At 40.4% G+C, this 21,068-nt stretch overlaps 1 long non-coding RNA gene across 1 annotated transcript; it reads right to left on the reverse strand.

Moving 5' to 3' along the window:
* Positions 1 to 476: 476 nt before the first annotated feature.
* LOC135291156 (uncharacterized) lies at positions 477 to 20,640 on the reverse strand. Its single transcript, XR_010354025.1, has 3 exons — positions 20,389 to 20,640; positions 3,535 to 3,678; positions 477 to 2,373 (listed from the first exon to the last, which is right to left on the reverse strand). It is a non-coding gene; the product is annotated as an uncharacterized LOC135291156 (long non-coding RNA).
* Positions 20,641 to 21,068: the final 428 nt, after the last annotated feature.

Here is a 21,068-nt window from a genome sequence, read left to right on the forward strand (position 1 = left end):
GGGGACGGCACCAACTGCTGAAAACATTTTTGTCTTGGTGCCTGAAAAGAATTTGCAAAGCAAGTGCCATGGCACCTTTTGGCACGGGTTGTGCTGGGAAACAATGTAAGACTAACATACATCAATCGATTTGACTGTACTGAACAGAACTGGTAAAAAAATTACAACTAATTACTCAGGTATTTGTGAACCTGCTGATGGAACTGAATCTAAAAATGCTCATAGAATGCATTTAACAGCTCAGTCTATCTTGTCTGCCTCCTACATAATAACCAGGTTTTTCTTCAGTGTGGTTTCTTTCTCAGTCACAAAATAAGACATTAATTTTTCCTATATGTGTTTTCACAGTGTCTTTCCATGTACCACCTATATGCAGTTTTGAACACACAAACACTGTTCAGTGTCCATGGTAGGGACCAGGCAAAACCCCACATTAATTCAGTTTTTGTTGTCTTGAGACTGAGACAAACATCTCTGCAGCACATGACTGTACCGTCTCCCTTAGAGCCTTGCTGAACTCTGCTGCACTGAGGAGCACATAGATGTCCTCTGAAGACAAGCTTCATGTGACCTATGTGTTGTAACCTATTGGTGCGGTGAGGGGGCAGAGGCGGGTTTCGCCTTTTGTGCCCCCAAAAAATTGAGAACCCTTAAAATCTTTGATGTCTTACAGGACTACAGTAAATAATTTTTAAAAGGCAAAACACATGACAATGAGGCAATGTTTTCTAGTTGTAGAGAAACATGGGAAAGCAATGTGAAAATGAAAGTCTGCATTTGTACCAAACATTATAAAAATTATAAGCAGTATTTTTTCTATATTTATAAAAATTATTTTTAAAAGTTATGGCTATCCAGCCTACCAAGCAATAGACAAAATTATGCAATTAATGTGATCGATAAAAGATAAAGCCTTTCCCCATCCCCTTCATTCAGGGGTAATAATTCTTTAAATAATTTTCAAAAAATGTTGAAGATCTCTTGTGAGAGGTGAGAAGAGAGCAACGTGAGAAGCAGTTATTTCCTTTCTCTAAACATATTGCCATGCAAAGGACTGAGCTCCAAAATTTCCCGATGGGTTTTTCCTGCGATGGAAAGGGTCTGTTTGTGTTTGACATTCCTCCTGAGTCAGCTCACCAGTAAGCCAGTCATTTGCAGGCAAGGGTATAGGAGCAGCTGCTTCTGCTACAGTGGCATCCAGGATAGTGAATGAACTCATGTAAAATTTCTGTTGTGGAGAGTCCTTCATTTTCTTGAGACAACACACAGTTTTGCAGCTTAAGTGTGCTGCCTGTAGGTATATGCCTCTTTCTATAGTCATCTACTTAACACAATTGAATCTTAAGACTTGCTAAATTTCAGCTTATCAATGCATCAAATGCATGGTTTTATTAAACAGTGGCAAATTCTGTTTATCTGTGATTTCCCTTGTCCCCTGTCACACTACTGATTTCATAATGGGAAGCTACTGTATTAAAAAAATATTAAAAAGAAAGGAAAAATGTCAAAGCCACCACACTGGATGAATCCCAATGTACAGACTTATACACATGCAAAACCAGTTTATTCAGAATTTTTTTCCTCTCAGTGTGGAGTCCCCATGGCACTGATGAGATCTCTGTGCAGTTGCATATGCTGTACTTCATGGACTGAGATATTCTGTGTCTATGTTATTACCAGTAAGTAGTTGGTAAATGTTTAAATCATGGCACATGGAGATAATACAGAACAGAACTCTGTGGTATGATAAATCTCTAAAACTGATTCTTAAACTAGCTAAGATGTAGTCTAGGATTGCTTGTTCAGGCTTAATTTGACTTATCAGCTATGATACAATTTGTATTTGAAGAGAAACTGCTGCATTTCCAGCTACTAAAGCTGACTTGGGGATTTTATATAAAAGACCAGTTGAATCAACATAGATACAGTCTCTTTCATATTAATTAACTGTACCATGTGAAAAATGTTCTAAAAGAAGTAAATGAAGAAAACCCAAGCAATAACAGAAGTATAACATGTCAGTGAATGGAAAAATTTCTGTTTCTGAAACTAGTGAGACCCTTCCCCACCCAAGCGACAGAAAATTTTTATCCTGTCACGCAAGTGACTAATGGGCTCCTAAAGGTCTTCTAAAGAACAACACTACTCCCTGTGTCTTAAAGTTACATACCACTACTCCTCAGAGAGGGCAATAAAAATCCAGGCCAAGAAGAGGCATTTTTTCCTGCTGCTGTTTTGATTTTTTGCCCACCAGAAACTGGGAACCACCAAGCTAGAGTCTCATATATGCCAGAAGCAAACTACTGCACTCCCTCACTACTGAGGACCATGAATCCCAGGAGATGATTTGCAGGATCTCATGCAGAACTGCATCTGAGGGAGACAAAAAGGAAGAGGAATTTTATGTTCCAGAGGCTGGTAGTATGCCCACCCTGGAGATTCAAAGAGCTTTTTTTTCCAAGCAAGACACTTGTCACAAGTTTAAATTAAGATCAATTAATGTTATTGCTGTCTACAGTCTATTGCACATTAGCAAAAACTAATCATGATATCAAAATAATAAGTGCAAAATTATGCCTGGGCATATGCTTGGAAATCACACTATTGTCTACCAAGAGAAATGCAGGTACTTGGAAAGTGCTGTGGAAAGAAATCCTTTTTATTACTGTATTTCAACCTCATTATTACTAGTTTTGCCTGTGCTGAAGGGAGATGAGGGAGACGAGTAGCCTTGGAGCAGCAGAGGTCCCTGTGCAAAGCCCTGCATGTAGCCAGCCAACAGCTTCTCAAAGCTTTATTTGTGGCACTGACATGGGGCACAAGCAACCTGAATCCATCTTCCCATAAAACATGTTGAAATAATACAAACCTTCCACAGGCCTTTTCCAAACCTGGACAATGTTTTGGTAGTGCCATTTTCATCAGTCCTCCTCACCATAAGACAGAACCCAAACAAAGTGGCTAAGGAACACTTCAGTTTTCCTTCTAAATACACATTTCGTCAAACACTGAACACAATAGACAGGCTGTCAAATCTGCTTCCTACGAGCAGCTTTAGAGAATAAACACATCCAGTTCCCAAAGGAATTTAAATTTCAGTAATATTTTTGTATATATTTTTATGTAGAACAGAAATCCTAAATAGGATGGCAAGATGGTGCCCCAAACAGCAGGTGTGTTGGCAGGTTGGAGACCTCAGAGAGTGTAGCTTTCCCTTCCACACACGGCCCAACAAGAATTATATGAAGCATACTAGCAAAGACGAATGAGGTCTTTACTGAGCATTTTAATTCAGTATTCTCATTCTAATGAGGCACAGGAGACAAACCTGACATTATTCAGTTTACAAAGCAAGATAAAATTGAAGATAGATACTTAGCTTTTAAACTCAGATAAGTAGTAGAGAAAAGCCTGTCAACAGCTGGAAAGCCAAGATTTCTAATAAAGAAAAATAAACAGTCATTCTACATATATTGTACCTGTTTCACATAATACACAAAGCATTATAAAGGAAAATGGAATAATCAATTTTACCTTTGTTTATACAAGCAATGTGAGACAGAAATCTACTTTCCATAATGACATTCCAATTGTGTAAGCTGGCTTGTGAGCTATTGAGAATCTTGTGGGCTGTTGAGTCAGGTAGAAACTGTTTTCCAGTAACATCTGTGGCATTTCCTAAATAGAAAATAAACAGAGGTGAATTTAAGCATGCAGGTAATTGGGAGAAAAACAATGCTTACAATAACCAGATTTGAACTGAAGAGGAATGCTTCTCATATTTTCACTCAAGCATTTTTAAATCTCTGTTGCTATGTAATTACAGAGCGAGCATAATGAAGCCTAGTAAAGAGAAATTACAGTGGCTTACTGCACAACTGTTTCTCCTTTCTTCTAACTTCTGGAACAACAGAAGTGACATCTCACTCCACTGCTGTCAGACCTGAGATGACACAAGTCATCAACTCAGCAGGGAATTCATTATGGGCTATGAGAACTCCAGCTACCTAAAAAGCCAGTATAATATGTTGGCCCCTTCAGTAACAAGACAATCTGCTCTGGGTAAAAGTGTGTGGATAAGAAGAAAATATAAGTGTAAAGAAAAGACTATAAGATTATTTTGTGCTGTGGTGCTTAGAGTCACCATGACAAGAAACGGCTTCTCAGGTTAAACCTTGACTTTCTAGGGACACCAATGTCCATAGGAGTCAGTATATGAGACAGAACAGCAACAAATACCAAACTGATGTTGATGTAGAAGGACTCACAGGGTTCTCCCTTGTCTGTTGACACACAAAGGATGTTCCTTCATCACTCTTTGATCACCTGTCAGAAAGTTATCATCAATGAATTCCAGAGACTTCACAGATTGCTTGTGTCCTGTTGGGCTGTTTCTCCAGCATTTACCAGGGTGGCTGAAGTCCTCCATGAGGACCAGAACCTGTGAGTCTGAGGCTTCTTGCAGGTGTTTCTGAAGGCCACATCTACTTGTGCTTCCTGATTAGTTGACCTGCAGCAGACACTCATCACAACACAGCTCCTATGCTGGTGCTCACTAACCTTCAATTGCAAGCTCTCAACTGGCTCACTGCCCACATGCTGCCCATCTGCCAAGGCAGACCTCCATTCTTTCCTGCCACTCTCTCACAGAAGGGGCTTAAACAAACTCCTTATGGTCATCTTCCTGGCTTGTCCCTCAAAAAGCCTGTATTTCTCCATGGCAATGATCCTGTCATGTGGACTATGCCACCACATCTCTGTGATGCCTGTAAAGCCATAAACCTGCTGAGGCAGATAGACCTCTAATTCCACTGTGTCCCCCAGCTTGTGGAGGGACAGACACTCCCGACAAGCAGTCTGTCATGCTGGTTTCCTACAAAGGATGTGGTGGCTTTGCCTTGCCATGGTGTTTGGTCTGAATATGGTGCTTTGCTGTTAAGACTGAAAACCTTAACATGCAAACCTTGCTGATACAACACAGGCTCTACAGAGTCATTCAAATCAGATTATTCACATTTTCCATTTCAGTAATAGAATATTACCATGGACCTCTCTAGCAAACTGAAGTATATATGCACACACCTATAAAAACAACAAAAAAAATCACATACTAGCAAGAAATGCCAATTCATAATAATGACAGGCAGCACACTCACAAAGAGCTAAGTTAGCTGCTTTAGTAAGATTCAGTACGTCTGTCTAAACAATAAATTACTGCTGCTTTAGTGGGTGTTTGTGAGAAATGCAATGCCATTTACTCCCCACATGTAATAATTTTGGGTATTTGTTATAGTTTCACGTTATGAGAACGGCTGCTCTGAAATAACCAACTGATGTATTTTACAAATCCCCAGTGAAACAAATGGTGCACACAAGAAATAAATCTCCTTTTGTATTTGTATGGGGAATAATTTAATTTGGTTTGTTCTTTTACTTTCTTCAGGATGACTGAACACCTGCATACCTACAGAAACTAGTGAAAGAATTCCCTATTTTTCTTTGCTTACACATGCAGCCTCTGCTTGATGAAAAAGATTCTCTTTTTCTCAATCCATAAGCTTTTCCACTTCCCCCTTTTCAATTCTCTTCCCCATTAGATGGCAGAGGAGGAAGCAAATTACTGTATGGGGCTCAGCTCTCTGCTGGAGTTAGGAGAGACAAACATAACAAGCACGACAGAATCATTCTCTGTAATGGGTAGTTGCTCACCTGATCCAGCAGGAGCTGATACATATGAACATAGTTAAGGTAACGTGGTCATTTAATTGCCTGACTCCATCTTCAATTCAGGTACATTGATGTCTGGATCCTGGTGATGCAATTGCTTTGCACCTGCATCTATTTTCTTTGGCAGCTTGCCAGCACACACCAGAAAAGATAACAATTCAGCTACTAAAATATGTCTCTAAGATAAACACAAAACAGCTAGAGAAGGGTCACAAAAGATGGAATGATAAGACAGAAATGGGGTGATATCAGGCTGGTATTTAGTCACCAGTGGGTTTCAATAGGGTTCCATCCTTGGCCCAGTTCTTTTCAACATCTTCATAAATGACTTGGATACAGGACTTGAAGGAATACTAAGTACATTTGTCAGCAACACTAAATTGGGAGGAACTGTTGACTCCCTTGGGAGCAGGGAGGTCCTTAAGAGAGACCTCAACAAATTAGAGGCAGGGCATATCACCAACTGTATAAAGTTTAACGAGGGAAGTGCCAGATTCTGCAACTGGGATGGGGCAACCCTGGATGTACAGACTGACTGGGGAATGAGATGCTGGGCCGGGGGATCTTGGTTGATGGCAAGTTGAACATGGGTCAGCAGTGCCCTGGCAGCCAGGAGGGCCAAACCTGTCCTGGGGCACATCAGGCACAGCAATGCCAGCCAGGCAAGGGAGGGGATTGTCCTGCTCTGCTCTGAGCTGGGGCAGCCTCACCTCGAGTGCTGGGAGCAGTTTTTGAGTGTCACAATATGAGAAAGACATTAAACTATTGGAGAGCATCCAAAGGAGGGCAACAAGGATGGTGAAGGGTCTTGAGGGAAGCTGTGTGAGGAGCAGCTGAGGTCACTTGGTCTGTTCAGCCTGGAGAAGAGTAGACTGAGGATAGACTTTATTGCAGTCTACAACTTCTGCATGAGGGGCAGAGGAGGGACAGGCACTGATTTCTTAACTTTTCATGACCAGTGACACAACCCAAGGCAATGGCCTGAAGTTGTGGCAGGGGAGGTTTAGGTTGGATATCAGCAAAAGGTTCTTCACTTGGAGAGTGATTGGGCACTGGAACAGCTCCCCAAAAAAGTGGTTACAGCACCAGCCTGACAGCATTCAAGAAGTGTTCAAGAGTGTCAATCATGGTGTGATTGTTGGGGCTGTCCTGTGCTGAACCAGAGCTAGGCTCTGATGATCCTGATGGGCCACTTCCAACTCAGCAAACTCTATGATATGGTGATTCTATGACTCTATTACTATTTCTGTTGTACCTCCAGCATGTGAGGAGCAGATTTTCACTAATTTCACTAGTCATCCACACTAACTTCAAAAAGTAGAAACACAAAAAATCCAGATTCTTGTAAATTGCAGTTTTGATCAGGAAGGGTATTTATCTTTGGTTTTCCAGGACCACCACCAAATGAGACTAGCTACACTTAGCTAATGCAAGGACCATTTGTCCCTGAAATAACACAGTAGGAAAGATATAAACAGAAAACCTGGGCTGGCAGTGCCCACATCCTTGTGCAGAGGGATGGGGGAGGGGATGAACCAGCTTGGGCTGGCAGTGCCCACATCCCTCTGCAGAGGGATTAGGGAGGGGATGAACCTCAGACTGGGCTGGTGGTGCCCACTCAATGATATCCTAAATGAAAATCAAAATAAATAATACGATATCAGATACTAATGATCATTTGATCTCCTCATGAAGAAAAACAAGGAGCTTTCCTGGGTGATAACAGCCATGTAACTGTGCTAATACAGAGCAGAGATCTGGTCAGAGCAGTGGTGTCATATCACAAGCTGCTTGACACATGGGGGCTTGGCACACTGACACTGTCGGCATGGTAGATTTCCTACTCCCTTACACATTTTACACTTTCTACCTGCATATTGCAGAATATGAACCGAATCTTTGAGTTCTAAGAAAAGCTTATACTGCACAGAGAAGCAAAAATATCTCAGAGATCTATTATTACCTTAATAATAGAGATGTTTGCTTACACATTTTTAAAAGAAAATGCAGAGCCATCACCAGAATCTGCAGTAATCTGTATTCAGAATTTTGAGCAGCCTATCATGGAGGATTCATATGGATTTGCTGGACAAAAATTCAAAAACATAATAATTAAAAAGTAAAATTCTGTTCAGTCATATTTTTCAAATTATCAATAATTTCATTGTGGGGTACCTTTAGAAGACAAGAACCTCCAGCTGGGATATTAGGCCGATCTTTTTTGCCTTTATCTGAAATTTATGGTCTGTAGTTACATAAATAAATGAGAAAGCGAGACAGACAGAAAGAGTAGAAAAGAAAATTATGGGTTTCAAAACTTATGCCTATTGATAAACTTTTAAAGATTCAAGAATACTTGAGAGATATGATGAGAGAGAAAAATCCGAATATTTTATCCTTTATGTTCTTAAACTAGAAGATTTCGTAATGCATAGCCCAATTATTCTAAGCTTTAAGGTTAGTTCTTTTTTAAAAGCAGTGTTATTTGGGGCTTGCTTATCCTTTTCAACATAATCTTTGTACTCTCAAACTCTATTTATTCTGTGAAGGCCAAAACTCCCATATCAACAATGAAGATGTCATCTATTGTAATGAAGTAAATCAGCAGTTTCAGGCTTCTGAATCTTGGCAACAAGGCTAATCAGTCATAGCAATCCAAGGGAAAATAATCCAAGAGCAAAAAGGTTTGAAAAAATAACAGTTTCAATGAAAAAAAGAATATAAAAATACAAAAGTCAGTGCCCTCCCATGAGAATTTCAAAACCTTTCAGTAGTGTTGTTTTATGGGAAAGCCTTAAAAAGCAATATTAGATCTATCTCTACCATGAAATTAATTTGACATTATGAATCTTACAGATTGTTTGAGCTACCCATTTTGAAAGATCTCATCAAAAGAAAAGCTCTTAAAGGCTTTACATTTACCATAGATGGTACTTCCTTTGGATAGCTAACAATGAGCTTGACCAGAATGCTAGGGATTGAATACTTCATATTCTCCTTTGCATCTAAAGCTAAACCCTCTTTTATCTTTCCCAGTAAAGCTGCTACACAATTCAGCTTTTCATGCAAGTGACATACTCTTAAAAACTCCTCTTCATTTCTCAGTGCAAGTGCCCATACTCAGTTTACCCCTAAATTTGTGCCCCAAGAAGAACTGATTGAACAAGAAAAGAAGAAAGTCCCAGCTGTCAAATACTAATGTCCTACTCAGTGGAGTCTCTGGGTCTAGAGAGGGCTGAATTCAGAAGAGCAATGGTTTAGAATTAGTGATGGTTGCAAAAGGAGAACTCTGAAACTCTCTGGGGAGAATTACAGCTTAATCATAGCCCCTGCTGTGCAGCAGTGGTACAGGTGAGTTCATTTCACAGCCACACAGCTTCCTGTGAGAGCTGACGTCTCACAGCTGCACTACGCCATAGTATATTCAGCACCAGATCTCATTCAGGGAATAAAATTAAGTTATGTGTCTGTCACTAGTCAGAACTATATGCACATCATCTCACACCACTTCAGTTCTGACTTTCAAGTGTGATTACTCCACTTAAAGGAAATCAGAATCATACTTCACCTTTCTCAGAATCAGTCTCATACACATGCAAGAATATTATCAGAGGAATGGAGCACCTCTCTTACAAAGAGAGACTTGGGATTGTCTTGCAGCTTGGAAAAGAGATCTTTTTCAGGGTGATTTTATTGTAGCTTTTCAGTACCTAAAGAGAACCTACAAGAAAGATGGAGAAAGACTATTTACAAGAGCATGCAGGGACAGGACAAGGGAGAATGGCTTTAAGCTGAGAGAGGATAGGTTTAAATTACATATTAGGAAGAAATTCTTTACTGTGAAGGTGTTGAGGCACTGGAACAGGTTCCCCAGAGAAATTGTGAATGGCACATCCCTGGCAATATTCAAGGCCAGGTTGGGTGCAACCTGGTCTAGTGGAAGGTGTCCCTGTCCAGGGCAAGGAACAAGATTATCTTTAAGTTCCCTTCCAACTCAAGCCACTCTTTGATTCTATGATAATACGCAGGAGAAGCAAGACTAGGAGGAACTTCTAGAGCCACCTCTCTTGAATCATAGACTGGTGGCCACAGTGCAAGACAACAGTCATTTAGTTTAGAAAAACTTACAGAAAATCCAATGTTATCACTTCTGGTGCATGATATTGACCAAAATTTTTCATCAGCCTAATGATACCATTCAGAGATCACACACACAGAAACACTACATGGTGCTCATAAATAGTTTCCCTCATCCCTGTTTTTGAACTTGTGTGCCTTATATGTTCTACATGTGTTGTAACAAGGTTGTACAGCTAGAGAGAGAAGGGCTGGAATACACTTTTGCTGCTCTAGAAGAATCACCATACAACAAATCTCACAGCAGAGTATACACTTGACAATGCTGGTGCAGAGAGACAGCGTAGGCTGCAGTGTCCAAATGCAGTGGGCCACCATCCTCTGCCACCCAAGCCTGTTGATCATCTCCATTGAAGGAAGAAATACTGGTAACATAAAACAACCAAAAATTTGCAGCAAGATGGAAAAAAACTTTTACTGGTTTTTCCTGATAAACAGAAGAATAAATTTTAAAAAACCCTAACAAACACAGCAATGAATAATAGCCAGATAGGAACTCAAAGATATTTTCAGAAATAAAATGCTGTTTGTTATCTTGTGATTTAGGGATTTTGTGTGAGATTACACTCCATTACATTGCCTGCTAGACTCTGTTTTGCTGTGAAAAAAAAATTACTCTTCAGTGAAGACTACAGCACAGTTCAGTGCACAAGTCAGCCCTAAAATTGTGGCCTTGGCTCACAAATTCACATGAGATACATTAATATTTGTAAATAGTTTTGTTTCAAGATATTGTCCATATCAAGAGAACATTGCACCCCTTGAGGAAAGAAGAGTACTTCAAGCTTTTGAGCAAATCAGAATAATCTATTTTCATATTTTTTCCTAAAGTGTTCTTGCAATTCAAATGCTGGGTTCTTGAAATAGACTATATTATGAATACACTTATCTAACTTCTCTTTGCTGGCCTTTCTTCTTGGCAGGGCTGGTATTCAGAGCATATATTTGCCATATAGTTGATTAACACTATTTTCTCTGTTAGGTTGATATAACATACAGCAAATTTCTGAGAGAGTCCAGTAAAAATTTTGCTGAGGAAATAACACTGAGGTTCACATCAGAAATTTCTATTCAATTTTAGAAAAGAAAATTAATTCTATATCCTTTTTCATTTAAGGAAAAAACCCCAAAACCTGGGTTTCTCACTTCCACTCTCATCTTAGATCACAAATAATTCCCTCACAGCTGTCTCAGTTTGTGATGAGGCATGCATTTGCAAGCGGTCTTTGTATCTCATCTGCTCCTCCTTGAAAACTCAGAGTATTTACAGTGTATGATACATGTTTCTCATACGAAATCTAAAATCATAGCTGGAAATCTACAGACACACCAAAAGCAGGTTCTTTGCAACAATGCTGTGAGTAGAAATGAAATTTCAACTGAGGTACTGTAGGCGAGTATGAATATTAACACAGAAGTAATTCCTATCATTCTTGATAAATGTTAGCATGTATGACTGATTGCACGTTTTAAACACAAGTCTCTATGCTAAGAACACAATTCTAGAGAAGCTAGCCATTTTCACCTAAAAAAGATTTAAACTGAGCTCTTAGCCCTCTTCCTCTTTGACAAGGCTATGACAGTGTTTTGGCAAAGCTTGAGAGCAAATGTCAAGTGTCAATAGTCTAAATTTCACAATACCATTGCACACTTTCCCAAGGTGTACTGTATGTGTAGCAGCAAATTCATGGAATGTGAATTTGTAAATAATAAACAGATCACACACACAGATTATTTGTGTTTGTGTATGAATTTCTGACACTGCAAAGAGATACACACCTTAATTAGATGTAGCAACTGTAACCTTACCCTTGCTTCTAATACATCTAGAAAATCCTAGAAATCTAAGACAAAGGAGGAAAAATTTCTATGGAAATTACTATTCATTTAAACTCTTCCAAGGTCAGTTATGTTCTGATGAATTAAACTCAAACATTATACATAGCTATCTCTCATCTTGACCAACATCTCAACATTTTATATATATAATTTATAAGTACTTGGAAAACAGACAATGATGCTCTTGGCTTTTTTTTTTTTTTTTTTTTTTTTTTTTTTTTTTTTTTTTTTTTTTGGTATGAGGCACCAATTTTTTTTCTGATAACTATAGTAACTAAAAATGGATAAGATTAAGATACATTTATTCCAGAGTTAAATTTTTGGCTTTTGGTCCTTCACCTGCATTCATGAATTCCCTTCATTTTCTAGCCTGAATGATTTAGATCTATGTGTGAAGAGCAGGAAATAATTTCTTATACAACACAAAGTCAGTGAAGTCTGTTGATGTCCAAGTTCAGGGCTGTGAGAAAAAATGCCACCCAGAAAGTCCTGTGCTCACATTTCAGTTTCACTCATAGCAGTAGAGATTCTGGGTTGAGCCTCTTCTTGTTTCTGCTTTTTTTTCTAGTGGTAAAACAGAGGGTCCAAGATATAGGAAATTATATAGAAGAACATCTTCCATGAGTAAATCTTAATGTGATCATTTTCAATCATTCTGCATCTAGCATTTGAAACAAATTCCATCCCCCCAAATGGAAGGCCCCTTTCTCCACTTAACTTGACAAATTTTGGATATTAAGGAGGCACAAAGTTATCACAGAAGTTATTCTGCCGTCACTTTACTGTTTATCTCACTTATTTTTAGTGCTGATTTTTCATTCATCTGAAATGCATGAAATACAGATCTTTGTAAAGACAGGAACAGGGAAGTAAGGTGGCATTCATAGCTAAATACACTAACCAATGTGATAATAGTTAAAAGCTTATTTGCAAAGAGACTTCCAAAAGCTTAACTTCCCTGGAAGGTGGCAGCACATGTACCAAAACAAATGGAGAGAAAAAGCAAGTAGTGTTTTTCATTCCTAAGCTTCTTCCACAGCTTTGTGTGGCATTTTATCCACTTCTGTATTTTCAGGTCCGTTTCTACTCCTCCATTTTTTAATATCTGTCTCAGCTGTGAGCTTATCATCTGCTTATCACGAGGGGTGTTTTCCCAGAGCTGTCTAAATCTCCTCAATTCCTCAAATCCTGGCAGCAAATCCATTCTCACATATTATAAAATCAAAGCATCTAGCAGGTAGATGTCACAGTATGCTTTCTAGCAGCATGTTAACAAGACACAAAACACAAGCACCTTTTAAATTTGCCACATGGCTTCTCACTTTCCCCCCTCTTGTTCCTCTTTCTTGTCTTGCAGTAAAGTTTGATTCAGCAAAGAACCAAAATTTGCCATTGATTTTAAGATGTTATAATCTTCACCCAAGTAGACTCCTCACCACCACAAATGCACATGTGTGAGCACACAGCAAACAGATTTTTCTGAATTGGGACCTTGAATTTTAAGTTTCCTGGGGAGGCACCACTCCTTCCATGCATTTGCAAAGTACTTGGCACCAAGACTTAAGACTGTATGGACACTTGAAGGTGCTCTCAGTGAACAACAATCACAGTGATGACAGCCAGCAAACTTCATTGTTTGGCAGCCACATAGAACTAAGTGAGAATCCAGTGATGTCTTTACACATCAAAGAGATTTGCTGGGAAGTCATAAAGAATAGTATTACACATTTAAATATATCTTGTTATATGGTAGAGAGAAGGTCTCCTGAAGTCTACTGTGCTTCCAGTACCAGTGCTATAGTCCCAGCTCATTCCAACCATCTGGAACCTCATGTCTAGGGAATAAGAGACATTGCAACCTGGAGTACATTGTTGGATTTCAAAACTTGCCTCTGAAGAAAGGCAAGGGTCACATTTTCAAGGTGAACAACACCTTGTAAATTTCCTGAAGATATCTAGATTCACTGCCAGGAGCCCAGAGTCTTGTGTAGAGAAGGATAGATGAGTCCAGTAGAGATGGTGGTTTTACATCACTAATTGACAGACCCCGTATCATTGTGACTGTCTGCAGAGACTACACATGTATGTAAAACTGAGATGGTCACAGCTAGCTGTCAGTAAAATTTGCCTGCTGAGGCAAGAGCTCCTGAACTATCTGTGTCAAGGTACCCTTCTTAGTTCCCTCTAAGCTAACGGATTTGTATGTACTTGTGACTGTGAGCAAAAGTTAAGGTTTGGTTTTTTTAAGGCAGTTGTTACATATTTTCGAGGCAGCATGGTCCACATGTTTCCCATCCTAGGTACAAATACATAGATGGTACCAGATGTTGTCCATTGGACAGAAAGAAGCTAAGCTCCAAGCTGACAGCTGTAGCTGATGAGGTCATCAATACAGTTTAGAGATGGAAAGAGTTCAGTGGAAAAATACATGTCACTTTTTCTTTTTCTCTTGTTTGAAGTCACTGAGCTTCAGGGTTCAGGGGAATTGTTGCTTTGACTTTATTCTTCTGTAGACGGGTGGCTGCCTGCCAGTGGCAGCTGCATATGGGATCATTTGCATTGCATGAGGAGTCTCTTGTTTAAAGGGAAGCTCTTCCTTTCCTTAGATCATCTGCTTCTTTAGAGTCAGGGCCACTGTTTCACACAGATTGTATTCTTCCTTTAATCTTTTCTCTTTGCTTACTCTGTACTCGTTAACAAGTATCCAAAGCCAGGTTTAGCAGACTCATCTGGGATAGCTGAAAAAGGCAGTCAATGCACAAAGAGGGAATTATTTGATATTCCTGTGGTTGCATACTTCTATGAGAGGATTTTTGCAGTGGACATATGCTCTCTTACAGCACGATGTTACAAGCAGGAGTCTAAAAAACTTTTATTTATTGCACACCAAATGGATATTTAACCTGTCTTAGGAACAGTGTTTTGTGTTTGCACCTCATGTAGACTGTGGGGTACCCCTCCCAGAGCCCCACATCAAACAACAGAGTGCCTTTCATCTCCTGGAGCAATGCAACTCATTTCTTTTGCACCTTACAAGTCAGGGACAATCAACTATTTTAATGGGTTTTGTGGGGGAAGTAAAGAGTGAAGGATAGAGAAAAAAGTTCCCCTAGAATGATATTATAAAAGCTGTGACTAACATATTAGCAATTTGGCTTCATACCCTGCACACAGGAGAGTGCCTAAAAGTAAAATAAGATTAAGTGACTGTGATATAGCTCAGGCACTCAAGTCCAAACTTGCTGGATGGTTGCCTTTTCAGATCTAAGTCATACACTGTAAACAATCCTTACCATACTTCAGGATATAAGTTGTCTTTTTATTCCCTTTTGCTTCCTCCTCTTAATTCCCTCCCAGAACTTTCAGTATGTAAGAGTAGGTGCATCCCTGTTGTCTGATACAGGTTTAAGATTTGCTGTTCATAGCCTCTTTGGTTAAAGACAGACTGCAAGACTCACCCACAAGTAAGAGCTGTCTCTGAATTCCAGTCCAGTAAAGTAATTTGCCTTCAAAAGGTAAGAATCTAATAAACTATAATAAAACTCACAAGTGGACAGACCTAATTAAAGTGGCAATAGCATTCTAATACATGTCATCCCATAATGGAGGGCAGATATGGTTTTAGTAAGATCTTTCTTAATGTAGTCAGCTAAGCTGATAAGAAAAAAAGGGGGGAAATAGACTCTTTAAAAGTCTTGTTAGCCTCCTCTCTGTTTTGAAACTCTTTTGCACTGTCTCAAAAGAAGGGAAGAAAAAAGAAACAAGGAGAACAAGCATAAGACATGCTAGACAGTTTGTGAGTTCACTGTGTCTTTGCTAGATATACACACATCAGTGACTGACTAGAAAGGGGAAAGGGGAAAAAAAGGCACAAGAACCAAAAACAGCAAGAGGAAGCATGTCCAGGCACCTAATCTTTGGGAAGCTAGCCAGATTTCATCTATAGCCAGCCAAGTCAGATTTGCCAGCTGAGACTCTCTCTGTCTCTGTAGACTGGTGCAGACATGGTGAGTCAGGGAGTCACAGTGAATTACTGTGGAATGCCAGGAAGAACAAAGTGCTGTTAGCAATAGTTGCAAACCAAACATCAAAGATCAATCAAAAATCTATTTTTTGATTGTAATTTGTTCAAAAGCAGCTCAAGCAATTCCAAAGTATCACATAAAGAAAGGCGGGTCTGATTATTGCTTCTCTTGTAGGTGGTTTGTGAGTTTTTGGGGGTTTTTTTGTTAACGTGGAGTCTGTTAAACCCCTAATGCATAGTAAGTACAGATTCCACTTGGCTCATTCCCTTTGAAGTCAGTTTGCTTTTGTTCTTTACCTAGCTTGATGCAATTTTCTACAAGCTAATTTGTATGCAATCCTGGTCAGACCCTGCCACCCAGAATTCTGTATGTGAATTTACCATCAGGGAGAATGAATTTACTGTAGGAATAGAGATGGATTTTGTGGTGGGAAAGTTGGGGATGAAAGAAAGAAAAGAAAGAAAAGAAAAGACAGCAAGAAAGAAAAGAAAGAGAAAGAAAGAAAGAAAGAAAGAAAGAAAGAAAGAAAGAAAGAAAGAAAGAAAGAAAGAAAGAAAGAAAGAAAGAAAGAAAGAAAGAAAGAAAGAAAGAAAGAAAGAAAGAAAGAAAGAAAGAAAGAAAGAAAGAAAGAAAGAAAGAAAGAAAGAAAGAAAGAAGAAAGAAAGAGAAATGTTATTGCAAGAACAAATAACAAATATAGAAAAGCAGAAAATATTTGGGGAAAGCCATATAACCTCTAATATGATGGCAGAGCAGAGGGAAGGGTAAAGCTACAAAGAACAACTAAAATTCTGTTTTCTTAAAATGATCTGCATTTTTCAAACTATTCTATATTTTTCACATTATGATAACCACCAACTGAAAACTAAAATATTCTGCAAAAGCCTGAAATACTCAGGGACCCAGAAAAGCAGAACAGCAAAAATTATAGGCTATGTCTAGTGAGTAGGAAAAAAAAAAGTGACCTAGAATCTGTCTGCATTACAGGGCTAGAGAGATTTGTGTTCCTTCTGTTTTGTTGTCACTTTTTTTCTATTATCTACAATTTATAATTTGGATTCAAAACTAATTTAATAAATTAAATATTAGGAAGAAAATTGTGTGTGCTACTGCTCCTATACCAAGGCCACTTAAGGGTTTTTTGCCAAAATTTTGCAAAAAAACCTGCAAATTACTTCTAGGATGAACACTGTGAATTTTGTTTTGAAATCACCTAGAAGAATAGTTTTCATATTGGGTCTTAAAAAAAGGCTGAACTTTTATAGAGAAGTACTAACAACAGCCAGACTTACAATCAGTAGAAAATATTTTGGAAGTGCTATTAAAACTCACTCTTTAGGGCGCAAGCCAATATTTATTACGGGCCCAAGTGAGACTTAATACAGTGTCAGAGAAGGAACAGGGCACCTTAATCCACATCTGCTTGCTGTTATTTTCCACACTGTCTTTGAATGGTGTCATCAATCTGAGACAGAGGAGTCCGGAATAGGCAGATCTGAAGTCTGATCTATTCAGACAATGCCTGTGTTTTGTTAGGTTTATTTTGTTTAGCACCAGCATTTTTTCTGGCATTGTGCTGTTCCCAAATACAGAGAGACCTGACTAAGCTGAATCATCATGAGATTGGACTGATGCTGATGGGAAAGCACAGCACGCTGCAAAGCTCATAATTTCTCATGAGACTGTACCATGAAAGCTTCTGCCCTCAGATAGCCCAGTGCTCAGTATTCATATGGACTTCTCACAGCTCCTCTGAGTGCGAAGCATCTTTCCTGAGACTGTCCTTGAGAACACTCCACCCCTTCTTGCTGGACTTTGCATTTCATCCCTACCAGCAGAAGTGTTATGCAATTTCAGTGTCGGTTGCTGCATTTCTCCATACTTTGGTTAAGAACCTCCCAAGGGTTGAAACAGTGGTAAGGTTTCTGCTGTCTAATATGGCCACGCAGAGACCTTCCTCACAAGTCACCCCTTTCCCCAACATCTCAGGCTCAGAGACCCGCCTGTGAACAGCCCAACTGACCAGCTGGCTCCCCTCAGCCTGCGCCACCCATGGTGGCTGTGCTCCATATGCAGCCACAGCTCATGTCCAGCCTTACCAAGACTTCCACACATGTCACTGAGCTCTCACAATCAGCCCATCGCACCTGCTGCTCATATCTGGAAAATATGGCTGAAAATGAGAGTACAAACTGCCAAGCAGCTTCATTGCATCTGAGCCTTGAACCAGCCAAAACCAGACACTGACTGTAGAAGCAGTGCTCTCCAAGGATGCAATCTCCTAGTGGGCATCAGTCCCCAGAAATTCACCCAGAAATTGGAGACCAGCTTGGAGATAAGTTCTTGAACTTCAGGATGAGGTGTGTTGGCTGAGAGGGTGACTTTCTCCCCTCATCTGATATGCTGGCTAGGGAGTTAACATTGCCTTTCGAATTCACAGACGCTAGGTGGTCATGGTCTTCCTTCTGCTTGGCCTCAGTGTTCTCTGTTTAGGGCCTGGCCTAAGGACTGGTTTTGGCTCAGTTCTCTGTGCTCTAACAACAGTGACAGTGACAGAGAGATTTCCTTCAAGTTGTGAAAATGGTAGCTGAAAATGGTGTTTTCAATGGTTATGTTTATCTTATCACGGAATCATAGTATCATTTGGAAAAGACCTTCAAGATGATCAGGTGCAACTGCTAACGTAGCACTGCCAGTCCTGTCCAGCTCCCAGGGGCCAGAAGCCTTCTCCATTTTCTCTTTACTATATGATTTCACTGAAGCCATGAGTGTCAGTTGTCATGATTTGCTGGAAATTTGGTGCTTCCTTCTAGCTTCACACAGTGAATTTTAATATTCTTACTGGAGGGAGCAACCTGTTTATCACTCATGCAAGAGAATATTTGCTTAATCACAGTTTTTAAACACTTCTCATCTGACTGACCTGCTACTGTTACACAGGCCACCATACAATCAGCCTCTTTGGTCAAAATGAAGTGTAAGAATCAATGTGTAAGCAGTCTTAAACCTAAACCAGACAAGAATAAATATAAGCCACTTTTTTCTTTTTTTCCATTAAAGAACTGATTTTCTCATTTCATACTTTAACTAATAGTATTGACTTGTTTTACAGGCTGGACTGTGCTAACTCAAGAGATTTAGCTTTTAATTTGTTTAAATTGAGATTGTCATAAGGGTTACTTGAGCCCCAAAACCTTGATAGTGTTTCAGAAGTTCTCATTCAGCAACTGAGTAACAAGTATTTCTGCTAATGAACAAATTTGTTTCACCTAGGTCTACGTTTATTTTTACTATTTTGTTTATTTAAGTATCATTCAAAGGATTAAGGGCACAAGTGAGAACAGATTTTTTTTCTGCATCTATCTTCATTTCTTTACATTCCAGGAATACACAAGATACACATAAAAAAATTTCTTGTTGAACCCTTTTATTTGTCAGGTATTGAAAGATTGAGTATAGCTAGCCTAACAAACTCCCAACTGTGTTTTTTCAAAAACACCATTGTTAGTGCTTTTCAGGCCTGAGTGAGAGGAAGAACTATTTTAAAACAGAATTTGTTGTTGTCATGGTTTGCCACTGGCCAAACACCAGGCACCCATGAAAGTGGCTCGCTCACCCTGCCCTGCCACAGCTGGGAAGAGGAAAGAAAAAAATTATCAAAGGATTCATGAGTTGAGATAAGGACTGGGAGAAAACACTCCAAGGGCAAAACAAGCTCGACTTGAAGGCAAAATGTGAATTTATTACTAACAGATTTAGGGGAGGATAATGAGAAGTGAATTAAGTCCTTAAAAAGCCCCTGTCTTACACCAGCCCCTCCCTCCTTCCCACCAACAGCGCAGGGAGACAGGGCATGGGGGTTTGCTCAGTTTGTCACGCAGGATCTTCCACTGCTGAGGGAGAGGAGTCCTTCCCCTGCTGCACCATGGGGTCCCTCCCACAGGAGAAAGTTCTCCATGAATTTCTCCTACGTGGCTCCAGTCTCGCAAGCAGCAGCACTCCCAAAGCTGCTGCAATGTGAATCCCTCCCACAGGCACACAGTCCTCCCGAAACTGCTGTGGTGTGCACCCTCCATGGGTGCAGTCCTCCAAGGACAGGCTGCTCCACCCTGGAAGCAGGGCCCTCTCTCTCCACCGGTGTCCCACTGGATCACAGCCTCCTCCAGACATCCACCCTCTCCAGCGTGGGCACCTCCTCCACGGGCTGTGGGTGGATCTCTGCATCCCCATAGATCCCCACAGACTGTGGGTGGATCTCTGCATCCCCCCTGGATCCCCACGGGCTGTGGGTGGATCTCTGCATCCCCCCTGGATCCCCACGGGCTGTGGGTGGATCTCTGCATCCCACAGGTCCCCACGCGCTGTGGGTGGATCTCTACAATCCCCCATGGATCCCCACGGGCTGTGGGTGGATCTCTGCATCCCCATGGATCCCCACGGGCTGTGGGTGGATCTCTGCATCCCCATGGCTCCCCACGGGCTGTGGGTGGATCTCTACAATCCCCCATGGATCCCCACGGGCTGTGGGTGGATCTCTGCATCCCCATGGATCCCCATGGGCTGCAGGGGCACAGCTGCTTCACCTTGGTGTCACCACGGCCTGCAGAGGAATCTTGGCTCTGGTGCCTGGAGCACCTCCTGCCCCTCCTTATGCACTGACCTTGGTGTCACCATGTTGTTTCCCTCACATGTCCTCATCTTCTCCTCTTCTAGAAGTAAACTCTGTACACGTTGATTTTCTTCTTAAATATGTTATCACAGAGGTGTTACCAACCTCTCTCATTAGCCCAGGTTTGACCAGCAGCATGTCCATCTTCAGAGCCATGGGGGATTGGCTCTTCTGGACATGGTGGAAGTTTCCAGAAACTTCCTACAGAAGCCATCTCTGCGTCCCTCCCCCCACTACCAAACTAGGCTGTGCAAAACCAACAGAGTTGTCCAGGTCAGTCCGCACCTTGACCTATGCTGCATGTTCAAATTCTCTCATTATATGTGTTGCGTTTCTGGTAGCATACTAGCAGAATTCATGTGCCCCCTCTGTCTACACAATTTTTTTTTTTTTTGTAAGTGGCAATTTGACAATATTTGTGACAATCTCCACAAAAAATGCTACAAAATACAACTGTTTAAGATTCAGCCACTGTTGGAACCTCAAACCAGGGCCTGATCAACATCGACAGCACAAAACTCGGTAAGAGTTAGTTAGTCAGTTAGTTAGTCAGTCAGTCAGTCAGTTAGTTAGTTAGTTAGTTAGCTAGTTAGCTGGTTAGCTAGTTAGCTAGTTGGTTAGTGCTTTGTGTTAAGGTCAGGTTTTCCTCCTGTGCTGGTTTTGGCTGGGAT

Source organism: Passer domesticus, chromosome Z (assembly GCF_036417665.1).
Source record: "Passer domesticus isolate bPasDom1 chromosome Z, bPasDom1.hap1, whole genome shotgun sequence".
NCBI classification, from domain to species: Eukaryota; Metazoa; Chordata; class Aves; order Passeriformes; family Passeridae; genus Passer; species Passer domesticus.